A 13,823-nucleotide genomic window follows, 5' to 3' on the forward strand; every position below is an offset into this window, starting at 1 on the left:
ATTCCTTTGTGACTCCTGTGGACTAACAGAATTGTTCTCTACCAGAAACTCCCAGCCACCACCTTAGGCTGCAACACAGACCAGTGTATCCTTGGCCCTCATCAGAGAAGCTTCTTGAAGTAAGTAGTGACTAACATGGAGACTGACCACTGGTCAGTGTGAAGAGTATGGGTCCTGTACTGGATAGCTTTGTGTCAACTTGACACAACTGGAGTTATCACAGAGAAAGGAGTTTCAGTTGGGGAAATGCCTCCGAGATCCAGCTGTAAGGCATTTTTCTCAATTAGTGATCAAGGGGGGAGGTTCCCTTGTGGGTGGTGCCATCTCTGGGCTGGTAGTCTTGGGTTCTATAAGAAAGCAGGCTGAGCAAGCCAGGGGAGGCAAGCCAGTAAAGAACATCCCTCCATGGCTTCTGCATCAGCTCCTGCTTTCTGACCCGCTTGAGTTCCAGTCCTGCATCCTTTGGTGATCAACAGCAGTATGGAAATGTAAGCCAAATAAACCCTTTCCTCCCCAACTTGCTTCTTGGACATGACGTTTGTGCAGGAATAGAAACCCTGACTAAGACAGGTCCCTTTAGAGCACTCAGTCCTACATGTGAGGTTTTTCTCAAACCTTTCTCTTCCTGGCTTGGTAATCTATGCAGAACAAGAAGGGAAAATATCCTAAGAACCAGAGATGGTGGTTGACACCTATAAAATAGCATCTTCTAGACACAACAGGGCTGAAACATACATGAACTCACAGAGACTATGACAGTACACCACAAGACCTACACAGGTTCAAACTAGACAAAATTCCAGTTGTGAAAATGGAAAGTTGACACAAAGCTCCACTCCTAACCAAAACTCTATTTAGAATTGATTCCTACTTAGAAAGGGGAAAATGAGTTTTCACTAATGGAGTGTTAATGACTATGTCAACCACACTCCTTGTCAGATCCCATGATTTTCTGTTTTGGCTGGTGTGTGTGTGTGTGTGTGTGTGTGTGTGTGTGTGTGTGAGAGAGAGAGAGAGAGAGAGAGAGAGAGAGAGAGAGATGCTTTTGGTTTGCTTCATCTTTCTTTTTGTCTTCCTGAGTTTCTGTTTGCTTGCTTTTTTGGATTTTTGAGACACACACGTATTGGGGAGCATGAAGTTGGCTAGGTATGGAAATAGGAAGGACCTTGAAGGAGTTGGGAAAGGGAAAGAATATAATCAAAATATAATGTATTAAAAATAAACAATTAAAGGTTACATTCAAATCAAGACTAGTTCTCAGCTATTTCATGACCTGTTAAAATAAGCATCAGAGTCCATTCAGAACCCTATGACTAAACACCTACTTACAGGATGCATTCATTGGATCCCTGACTACTTGGGCTCCCTTATAGAAGAAACAGTGATGATCCTTATATCCACTGCTACAGTCTCTCACCCCTCACAGCCACTCCCTCCCACATGGATATCACCCATAATTAACTAGAGAGAAATCAAAACAAGTAAATATGCCTTAAACTGTCATTTTTGGAAATTTTCACAACTAGACTACTTCTTTATGGATTGTGATTGCTGCTGCACTCTAGGACAGTAAGCAATGGATGAAATTAGAATCATTTTTGAAATACAATTTTACGTACACACTTATTTGAAACTAGGAAAATCAAGACAGTTTTCATGATGAAACATGGAGTGGCCTGACGCTCCAACTCTTTATCATCCTTGTGCTCTCCACTTAGGCAGATTAAGGTTAAGGTTTCTTCATGTAATAAGGAAAGGTTGATTTGAGTCTTGTTTTCATAATCAAGAACTTTTGGGAGTAAATCCTTCTTTGCATGTTCTTATCTGTGGCCTTTTCCCCCTTTATTCATCTTTATTAAAAAAATACTTTTTTAAGAACATACCTAATCAAAATCAACTAGATGATGTTTCTGTATTAGTTACATTTTTAAAATCCATCTATACAGAGCTAGATCATATCTCACAAAGGCAACAAGGACACATAATTACAAACACCCAGGACACACCAACTCTCCTATAGCAGTAGAAGCAGAGAACCATATCAGGGTAAGTGACCACAAGAAAGCACACATTCGGATAGTACAAAAGAGGAAAACAGCTGAAATCTAAAAGCCTAACATAACAACATAGAGTGAAAAATTAAAAACCTCAGTCTCTGCTGCTGTATGAGTGTGCTACACTAAGGGGAATGGGTATTGGGAGCATAGAAGAGAGAAACATACTACCATTGTCCTGCTAAATGGATATAGTATTCAACTGACTTCTAGTGATTTACTGTCATACCCATAGATTAAAGCATCTGTCATCTCACATCAGAGAAGCTTCTATTTGCAGTAGATTGTGATTAGCACTGAGACAAAGAATTTGCCAAGGTGCACACAATAAGACACTGTGGAGGGCTCAGCCTTAAATGGGATGTATATATCACACCCCCTCCTTCCAAGGTTCAGGGATCATTGGTGAAGGGAACAGAAAGGCTGTAAGAGGCACAGGCAGTGGTTGGGTACAAGAGAACTGTGTTCTCTGGATATAATAGAGCATCTGGATATATGAATTTACAGTGTGTGTGAGCCCTGCAAGCTCAAATCAGACCAAATCTTAGCATGGAATGGGGAAGGAGGTAGATGCAAACTCTCACCCCTGGGTGAGGAGCATTGGCATTTTATTGTTGCCTAGAGAAGAGTCGGGTTTCTTTCTGTAGCCCCTGGTAAGGCTGAATATGCTTCAGTGGAAGGCCACACATTCATGAATATATATGAACAACACAAATTGGACTTGATTGGCAAAGAAAGGCAAAAAGAGGACAAGTTGGGCTGGCAGTGAAGAGGGCTGAGTCTGAGAGTAATTGAGAGAAGGGTGAATTTGATCAAAACACCTAGCATAAAATTCTCAAAGAACTAATAACAAAATAAAAGAAACCCTTAACAACGCAGTGGCATTATTCCAGTCTAGCTCATTCCAGCCAGTATTTGAGCTAAAAGGAATGCCAACCAGTTTCAGCTGCTTGTAACTTACTCCTGCTAGATTCCAGGCTGGACAACTGAACAGCATGGGCAAGGCCCTGCCCCCAGGGTTCACGACTTAAGAAGTCACCCAGAAAAGCCTTGTTGTTCAGGCAATGATATGATCTTCAATTAAGAAGAGTTACTGTAGTGGCTATTCCTGGTTGTCAACTTGACTATTTTTGGATTAAACTACAATCCAGAATTGGAAGGCTCACCAGTGACCCTAATCTGGAGGCTGGGAGATAGAAGTTTCTGGATCTTGGTATGGAGATCTTGAGGCATAGTGGTTATGGATTCCAGAAGATTAAGACAGGGAGATCTCTGAGTTCAAGGTCATCTGGGATTAAAGGTGTGGTGGCACACACCTTCTGCTGGAGACCATATAAGGACATTGGAAGAAGGGAGTCTTGCTCTTGCTCTTCTGCCTGCTTGCTCTGTGGGACGAAGCAACTGCTAGATCCTTGGACTTCCATTCACAGTTACTACTGAACTAGTGTTGGGAAATGGACTGCAGACTTTTTAAGTCATCAATAAATTCCTTTACTAATAGAGACTATCCGTAAGTTCTGTGACTCTAGAGAACCCTGACTAATACAGTTACCATTCTTCTTTTTCTTTTCTTTTTTTTTTCTATTGGGTGTGTTTTGTTTTGTTTTGTTTTTCTCTTGTGAGTCACTGGAGATCTAGCATAGAGCTTAACATACAGTGAGTTCATGCTCCAACAGTAACCTATACCCACTCCCAGGTGAGAGCCATTTATTTCAGCTTCAATGAGCATCCACTCTCACACCCTCACTTCAACTTACAGAGCCATAAAGATGCAAGACCTTAGCTGGGCCATGGCTCCAGCCATGGACAGCTGCTGATAGAGATGGCCTGAGATGCTGCAGTCAGACACACTCACAGTAACAGCCTTTCACACACTTGCATGAGTCCTCTCCATCTGTTACATTCATGCCTTCTCTGACCATGCTTGCTCACAAGAGTGCCTGTGATTGCCCCAAAGAGGCTGTAAGCCTTTGCCCTACATTGCACCATAAAGCACCTGGGCCCACACCAGTGCCTGATCAGGGACCAAGTACTTCATAGTCTCACCCAAGATGAGATCCAGTAAAAGAAATCCTTCCAAGAAACAGAGGTTTTATAAACAGTGCCTGTGGAAGGCCTCATAATCTAACAGGGCCTCCACTCTCATCATAAGAGTAACCACAGAGGATATATCCTGCAGATCTCTATGCTATCTACTAATTGCATTGCTAAGTGTCTGAATTCATGAAAACCTGGGGTGGCAGTGCATCTTTCCTATTCCAACAGACTTGGACTACATCTAAACTTAATAATCTGTGCCAGATTCCATCCTCAGCAGCATGTAAACCTGGTTATGCATGTGCCAAGAATCTAGTACTCAGGGAGACAGAGGAAGGAGGCTTAGAAATACAAGGATATCTTCAGCAACATAGTAAGTTTGAGGCCAGCCTGCTGGTATATATGAGATTGTGTGTGTGTGTGTGTGTGTGTGTGTGTGTGTGTGTGTGTGTGTGTGTTCTAAAGATACAACTCACTAACAATAGATTCAATTTAAAAGTAAAAAACTACATGTACTGCATGATAATTTTTAAAAATTAAACTTGATGAGATTCAAGACAGTTTATGTTAACTTAAATGAAATTAACAGTACAATGCAGGATACAAATAAGGAGTTGAACAAAGAAGGAAGAATTTGGAAAAAGAATCAATCATGAATCTAGGAAATAAGGTGCCTAGTAAATGATGCAAAACACTTTAGTCAAAACTCTCAACAAAAGACTAAATAAAGTAGAAGAAGAATATTAATAAAGGTCAATCTAGGATACAGACTAAGTCCTTGTCTGAAAGAAAATAAAGGAAATAAAAAGAAGGAAGAAAAAGGAGAGAGAGAGAGAGAGAGAGAGAGAGAGAGAGAGAGAGAGAGAGAGAGAGAGAGAAATGAACAGAAAGGAAAAGAAAAAAGAAATAGCAGAGTTTGCCTATAGGACAGATAAAGAAGGAAATAAGAGAAACTAAAGAGCATATACTCTATCTCCAGGGCATCAGTAAAAGATGAAACATCCATAAAACCAGCATAATTGAAAAAGGAGGGGGAAAAGTTCCAGGGATTAGAAACCTTGCTCATTTAAGGAAAACCTTTTCCAATCTTGGGAAAGATATGGGCACCCAAGTACAGGAAGTCCGGAAAACCCTAAACTGTCATGGCCAGAAACAATCTACAAGAGATTATATTCAAACTGTCTCAATTATAGACACATATTTACAAGCATTTTGTCTCTGTATGCCCTCCACTCTGCTTCCCTTCTCCCCCTAGAGATAAGTATTTGTGTATTTTAGGCTATCCTTTATTTCAGTATAAAATCATCAGATACTTATACATATCTCCAATGTACAACAGGCACCATTCAAAATGGGATTTCCCACCTTAGGGGTTTTTTGTTTGTTTACCAATAAATATTTCCTACTTTCTCAGGGCTGACCATTTGGTGCTGGAGCTCTTTCCCCTCTCAGCACACCCCAGGTGCTATACTTCTTTGTGTAGAGCCGAGGCCACATGGGCTTTTCTGGTGTACTTTGGCATATCCATCAGTGTTGTCAAGTATTAAATTCACAGTCATTGTTCTTTTCTACCTATTTGGTAATCTATTATGTGGATGTTCCATGTTTTCCTCCATCAGTCTCTGAATTTTCAATCCTTTTCTATGAAAACAATCTTACACTACACAAACTTGGTTTTGAATATGAACTTGATAGGGTCCCAAATTCAAATTTTCTTGGTTATGCAGAAAGGATTTCACACACTGAGCCATCTCAAAGCCATTTATTTACTATGTAATTCCCACTAGGAGCCATGTATGAAAACATGACAAGTATTAGATTGCCTCCCCAACTCTTAACCAGACAAACTGTATGCACCAATGAATTTCAAATATTGCACAAGATTTAATATGACAGTGGTTCTTAAGACAAGAGAAACAAATGAAGGATATTGTGTTGGTTTGTATATGTTCAGCCCAGGGAGTGGCACTATTAGAAGGTGTGGCCCTGTTGGAGTAGGTGTGTCATTGTGGGTGTGGGTTTTAAGATCCTCCTCCTAGACACATGGGAACCAGTATTCTCTTCATTGTCTTTGGAGCAAGATGCAGAACTTGCAACTCCTCCTGCAACATGCCTGCCTGGATGCTGCCATGCTCCTTCCTTGATGATAATGGACTGAAAATCTGAACCTGTAAGCCAGCCCCAATTAAATACTGTCCTTGTAAGACTTGCCTTGGTCATGGTGTCGGTTTATAGCAGTAAAACCCTAACTAAAACAGATGCTGGCACCAGGGCCTGGGATACTGCTGTGATAGGCTCGACCATACTTTTGTTTGGCAGAATGTGGATTTGGGGACTTTGGATTTGGAAAGCAGTGGAATGCTTTAAGTGGGGCTTAATGGGTCATCCTAGGAGGAATATGGAAGACTTTGTTGCTGGGAGTGACTTGAATTGTGCGGACCTGACCCAAGAGGTTTCAGTGGGGAATTTCAATGTGTGACCTAGAGACTGCTTTTGTGGTATTTTGGTGAAGAATGTGGCTACTTTTTGCCCTTGTCTAAAGAGTCTGCCTGAGGCCAAGGTTAAGGTATTTCAGATCAATTGCATTGACAAAGCAAGTCTCAGAAACACCCATCATAGTCTTTGTTCTCTGCTTGAGGCAAGTGAAGAGCATTTTAAAGATTTTGGCTTAAACGTAATTCTGCATTAACTATGTATCACAGTTATATATTTCAATTTCTTGTTCCAATTTTATTTATTTAGTATCATAAGGTAAAGGGAGAAGGAAAGGGAGAGAGACACACAGAGAGACAGCGACAGAGAGAGGAGGAGAGGGATGGAGGGAGGGAGAGAGAGGGGGGAGTGGAGGAGAAAGGGGTACACATAAGGACACATGGCATGAGTAGGTCAGAGGACACCATGTGTGAGTAGGTTCTCTCTTTTTACCATATGGACTTAACAATTCATCAGGCTTGCACAGAAAGTGTCTTTCACCATTGTGTCATCTTCAGTCCACAAGTTTCAATTCTTTTACACAACATTTACTGAGAAAATCAGCATAATTAAAGTTTCCCTCTATTATTACTTTCTTTTTCAAGGCTTGGAGCTAATCTGCTAAATTTTAGACAAACAAGTGACATTCTTCTCTGTGTCCACTAGGAGTCACTATATTCCTAAACTTTGATGGAGCAGGTTTTGGTGTTTCCATTTTCTAATGCAAGAGCTTGGTACAGGTTTAAACTATAACAAAATTCTTGAGAATCAGAAACAAAAGTTATCGTAGCACATGCATAGAAGCTTGTTTTACTTTCAAAACTTCATACACTCTCCCTTAACTCCTTTAACTCTCAATCTGCCTGGAATATTTTTATCATGTACAATTCTAAAAGTCCCCAAATTGTTACTAAATGTTAGACTCATATGTTTAATTCAGTAGCTGCTTCACATACTTGTACTGTATGTTGCACGATTAACCATTTCTATAATAGTAAAAATATTTACAATGCCCAAGCAATGTAGCATTGCTTCATTCTGTTGCTGACTTTATTAAACTTCTTAATATTTCTCTGTCTTTGTCTTTCTATTTCTGTGCCAGTCTCTGTCTCTGTCTCTCTCTCTCCTCAGCCACAGCAAGATCTGGAGCTAGGTGAGCATATCATCTCTAAAGTACATCTCCAGCCCTTAACTATTGTCTCTGTAGCATGTGTTTGAAGCTTTCAACTTGAATGTTAATTATAAAACAAACTCCTCCCTAATAAAACAGCATTACATAGCAGTAAAGAAAGCTTGCAGTAGCAACATGATATAAACTCCATGTGCTCTTGCTGAAATGCTGTACATTGTTTAAATCTACATTGTTGACATTCATTTTAACTCGCCTTCTTCAAAAGAGATGTCTGTGGTCTTCTCTTCTGCTGAGATGATTACCCCTCACAAATAACTCCTTTTTTCATTCACAGGGCAATTTATGGAGAACATACAAAATACTTTTTAATGCAAGGAAAGTATCTGCATAGAAGATAATCTGCATACAAAGTCTGACATATATCTTAATAGAATCAATGATCAGGCACGCCAGTTGTAGCAGGATATCAATCTGGTATATCAACTGGTACCCGCTGAGCAGTGGGTCAGCTGCAGATGTCCCAAAGGGCCATATTGCCCAATCCATCTGTGGCCTTCATTTGATTATGTGCTTTGTTTCTAACACTAGCCAGGATCCTGAGATAGTTTTAGAGAATATAATTCTGAATTTTACTTCCTTAGTACTTTTCAAATTGACCTAAAGTTCTATTCAACACAGACCTCTTTCAGAAGTATGGAATATGGAAGTGGTTTCAATACTGACACTGTTCTCAGATTGCCCCTCAGTTCTGGGAAAAGATTTGACACTGTTTATGTTCTTGTTTACATTCTTTGACATACATTTTAACATAATCCATGATCAGGAATGCCAGTTGGACCAGGATAATACATATAATTGAAAAAAATGACAGGCTAATGGCAAGATAAAGAAAAGCAATGAGGCTCTAGAGGAGATATGGCTACAAACCTTACAAACTACACAAAAGGCTCACTTACACAGCTGTGGTTTATGAGGTTTTGCGCTTCCAAATTGTATGAAACATCAGGGCATTATTTATGTCATTTTAGTTGTTGATCTTGTTTCATCTTGGAATCTATGCCTGGAGAGTGGCTATGAATTGTTTCCCTGCCCTGATGGGTCTTTTGGCAGGAGGAGTGGTTATGAACATTTACAGTAAGGCGCTTATTTGTCTCTGTGCATAGCTTAATTCATAAGTGTCTGGCATCTGGCCAGGAATTCCTCTCACAGGAAATTTATTTATATAGTCAGATGCCCTCTGGGTCTTGTCTAATCTATATATACCCAGTTTACTCTCAATAAAATAATTTACTTCCTAGGTGAGTACTAACCAGGAAGGTTTGAGTGTGTCAGTCAACTGAGATTCAGTGGAAGCCACAACATGAAACACATGAACTTCTTAGAGGCTCCAGGGAGAGAAGCATGTCCATAAAGAGGTAACAGAAAGTGAAATTTTATCCTGTATGTAACTATTAGATCAGGTGATGGGAAGCAGGTAGGAGAGGGATTTGTGGGTAAAAACCTTTGTTTGGGCCCAGATGTTGCCTAAGCAAGATTTCCTGTGTGTTCTAATTGGTGGAATTAGAAAAGGTAATGTTATGACTGAGGAGTTCTCTCTGGCATATCAGAACATCCCATCTGTGGGATGTGACGGTCAGTGAAGTGAGTCAAGTAAGATGAATCTGGCCCGTTTCCTAGGGATGTAGTCTGATGAGTGCCTTCTGGAGGTGGTTGTCATAAAACAGATGTCTTTCTTCACCACCTTGTGAAACTGAAAGCAGGAGGACTAGAAAGTCAATCATATTCAAAATGCATGTCATGGCATCACGGAATTGCACATCCGCCCTAAGAAGTCTATCGAGATAGCTACTAAATAACTCTTGGGTGTGTAATAAGCATTTCAAATTTAACATGGTTTTTTTTTTTAAGTGGAGCTCTTAATTTCTAATCACCTAAAACAAAACAAGTCATCTTACTCGAATGATTCTTATTTCAGTAATAGCACTATTGAGAATTAATCAAATACTCAATTTGCCGGCTAGCTGAATAATAAATTTTTATCTACAGATAAGTATCCTACGTTTTGGAGATGGTATACTATGAGGGTTAAATGAAATTATATGTATACTGCATAATAAATTTAATAAAATATGATATTTCAATGATCATAATTATAATTCTCAAGTATTTTCAGAACAAACAACAAATTCTTTAGACATTCCACTATACACCTCACTGCAACAGATATCAGTGTGTGGTATGATGCCAGTGTGCTTATCACTTTTTCAATTTTGTGTTCAATTGATTGATGAATCAACAAGATGGACATGAGGATACAGCATGGACTATAGAGACCTATTCTATAAGGATTAACAAGATAAATGCACATAAATGAACCCAGGGTTCATTCTCTACATATTTAGCACATCAGTCTAGGCTTCCTTTACTAAATGTTTTATACCTCTGTAATATACGTCTTATCTAGTTTTCTTTGGTGGTCATGAAGTTGTCTTGTTTCTCAGTTTTCTAGGTGCTAAGCACCAATATTGAATAACACTTGCTGGTATGGGAAAATTAACCAAGTGTGCCTGGAAATTGAAACTAGAGTAGTGAGGCTGATACAAAGGATAAAATATGACATCATGCTATCACAGTTTTACATGTGTTAGAATCTAGGTCCTTTTTGAATTTTAAAGCAAGTTTTTTTTTTCAAAAAGTGTAAAAAGTTTTAAGTAGGTGTACATCAGGAGTAATAATACATCAGGAGTAAGGGGGTCTTTGGTAGGATGTGCATTGCATGGATTGTGATATTCTAGTATGTCTCATGTCATACTGTGATCCTCCACGATTCTCACTATCCATATAAAACATTTAAAATACATTGTAGTGGCCAGTGGCGTCAGTCAGTATAAGAGAATATGGGACACGTGAGGAGGTTAATTTAACCATTTTATAATGCATGTGCTTGTTTATTTTTAGTTCCTAAACTTCTGGTGGCCTCTGGATATTGGCCAAATGATATTCTAGGTAGACATGAATCCCTGCATTCCTCACGCATGTGGTCAAGTACATAAATAAGCAGTTCACAAGTCCAAATGTCAGCCGTGGGATTATAATGGAATACCAAGTCTGGGGTGAAGAGCCAGGGTGTGTTGAAACTGATATAACTGTAAAATAAAATGGAATAAGTGTAATACTTTTATTGGTAACAAAAAAATTTATGTGTGTGTGCTTGTGAGCAAAAGACATGAACGTAATAACTTCTTAATTCTGATCAACTTATAGGGGTCTACTTGCCTTTACCATTTTTGCAATGTTCATTTCTTTTTCTAAGTTATGGTCTTGGATCCAAAGTGATTTCAGATTCAGGATAATGTGAAATCTCTAGCAGTGTCTTTCATCTAGATTTAGTGTACAAATTGTTGCCTCTGGACAGAACAGAGAGCCATTTGGTGCTATCTCTTACAGAAAGTTATGCTTCTGGTCTTCAAGAAAAAAAATTCCAAAGAGTAAGTTAAGATACATATACATACATACATATATATATATATATATATATATATATATATATATATATGCGCCAAGAAGTAGGACTGGGTGGGTAGGGGAGCAGAACAGGGGGATGATATAGGAAACTTTCGGGATAGCATTTGAAATGTAAATAAAGAAAATATCTAATATATATATATATATATATATATATATGTTACTTTGCTGTTGCTGTGTTGGGGTCTCCCACCTCCACTAATCATTCTCCCTCTAAACATTATATTGTGCCCCCTACAGGCATACCAGAGCTGCAACCGAGAGGGCCTCCCCAGATCTCCCAGAATGGAGCGTCCTCGGACCGCCTACGATCAAAACTAAAGGCAATCTAAGTGATCTAAGGAAATGTTTGCTGTGATTTGAAACATAAATGTCACCCACAAATGCTCAAATTTTGAATGTTTTCCAGAGAGTAGTATTATCAATACACAGGGGGCAGAATGGAAAATTTTCTTACACATAGCAAATCTACCAGCAAATTAGGGAGGGTATGGAACCTTTAGAGGGTGGGAATTAGCTGAGAGAAAAAGATATCCAGAGATGGGACCTGGTGACTCTCCTGTGCTCTGCTTCCTGGTCCTCTGGGATTTGAGGAGCCTCTATATTCCACTGTTTACCAGGATCTAAGCTGCTTCACTGTCCCCTCCCACCCATGATGGTCTGAAATGTAAAACCTATTTATCCTCAATTATTTCTGTCAGGTATCTTGGTCAAAATGACATGAAAGCAACTATACTGTAGTTAACATTAAAGTCTTTATGTCCATAAAATTAATGGAATATGTATCTGCAAAAAGTTCCTTTTCTATTAAATAATGTGAAAAAAATTGCCAAAACTTGACAGAATCAATGATTTCAGGATTATGAAAATTAACCAGAAGATTGCAGCAATCTGGGGGCTCAATCAGTTGTTGAAAATATATTTTAAAACTAAAAGAAATATGTACCTACACAGTGCTGTTCTGCAAAAATAGTAGAAGTACTCTGGAAGGTGTGCAGTTTCTCAAAGTATCCAACATGGCATTTTTATACATGCCTCAGCAATTAAAATAATATAGTCCTTAAATAACATTGCATACTTTGAAATTGTGCATAGCAATGTTTATAGCAACATTAAAAGCAAGGAAAGATAACTGAAAACAACAAAAATGCAAGTGAAAAAATGGACAAATTGTAACATAAAAATAGTATATCTACCAGAATGAATAATCAGCAATAAAAGTGAATGTAAAATATTAATACATATTGTAAATATGTATTAACTGTAATAAGTGTATTAAGTGTAATAAGTAAAATATTAATACATATTGCAATATGGATGAATCTAAATCATTGTTAAATGAAAATTTTAGAAACAGGTGCATATTTTATGATTATTTTATATGAAAATTTTAAAATATAAATAATAGATTGCTGATTGCCAGGTACTTTGACTAAAGAAGTATAGAGTGTGCATATTAATAAGTATTAATTTTCTTTTTTAGATGATGAAATTTTCTTGAATTAATGTGATGATACCACAATTTTATGAAAGTCGTAGAACCACTGAAATATATGATTTAAAAGATTAACTTTATTGTGAATTTTATTTCAGTTAAAAATTCAGGAAACAATAAATAAAATATGGCATGGTGAAATATTCACAAATATGAATGGGTAAATATTTAATATATTGACACTAAACAATATTCAAAATATATTGTGAAGTAAAAATGTTAAGGTACAAAAATGTTAAGGTACAGATTACTAATAAAAAGAATTGCAGAATATGTATATGTCTATTACATTTGTGCATGAATATGCATAACATGTATAAAGGACACATGAGAGACTGATATGAGAGGCCTGTGGCAAGAGAACAACTTCCACAGGAAGACACTTCTGTTCCTTTTGGAGACCTAAGAAATATTAATGGCTAATATTTAAATTATGGATTTGATTATTTGAAAAAAAGTTCAAAGGCCAAATTATAAATAGAAAAACATTCTTAGAAACTCATATAAACCAGTGGTAATAACATTAAGAACCTTATGAAAATATTTATAAAGCTTACAGATAGTTTCTAGGAGAAAATGCTAATAATATAAATATATTTGAAAAAACTCTTCTGCATATTAATCACTTTTCCCCCATTGCTCTGACAAAATGCTTTCCAAAAAGAGTAAGGTTTGTTTTGGTTTACAATTTTATGACAATAGTTTCTTAATTTCAACTGTCAACTTGACTAAATTTAGCATCACCTAGAAAATGTAAATCTGGGCTGATGTTTATGAGTATGTTTCCAAACTTGTAAGGGAAAAAACAGTTATTTCAATCAAGCAATTATTCAAAATAAACAAATAAAAATTTTATCCCTGATATATAACACATGCATAGATTCAATTTGTTATTTTTTAATGAAAATATAATTCCATTATTTCCCTTTTCTCTTTGCCCTGGAGAAGACTGTTTCACCTGCTTTTGGCATTCCTTAGATGTCTATAGTTCTTTGTCTAGGCCTGTGGCCCAGTGAGATGTTCCCCTTCCATGATAGCATGTCTATTAGTGTTGTAACTGTTGACATCTTGTTTGGTACTGTTGAGGTACCTGGGGTGAATCTTCCTT

This window comes from Mus pahari, chromosome X (genome assembly GCF_900095145.1).
Source record: "Mus pahari chromosome X, PAHARI_EIJ_v1.1, whole genome shotgun sequence".
Taxonomy (NCBI): Eukaryota; Metazoa; Chordata; class Mammalia; order Rodentia; family Muridae; genus Mus; species Mus pahari.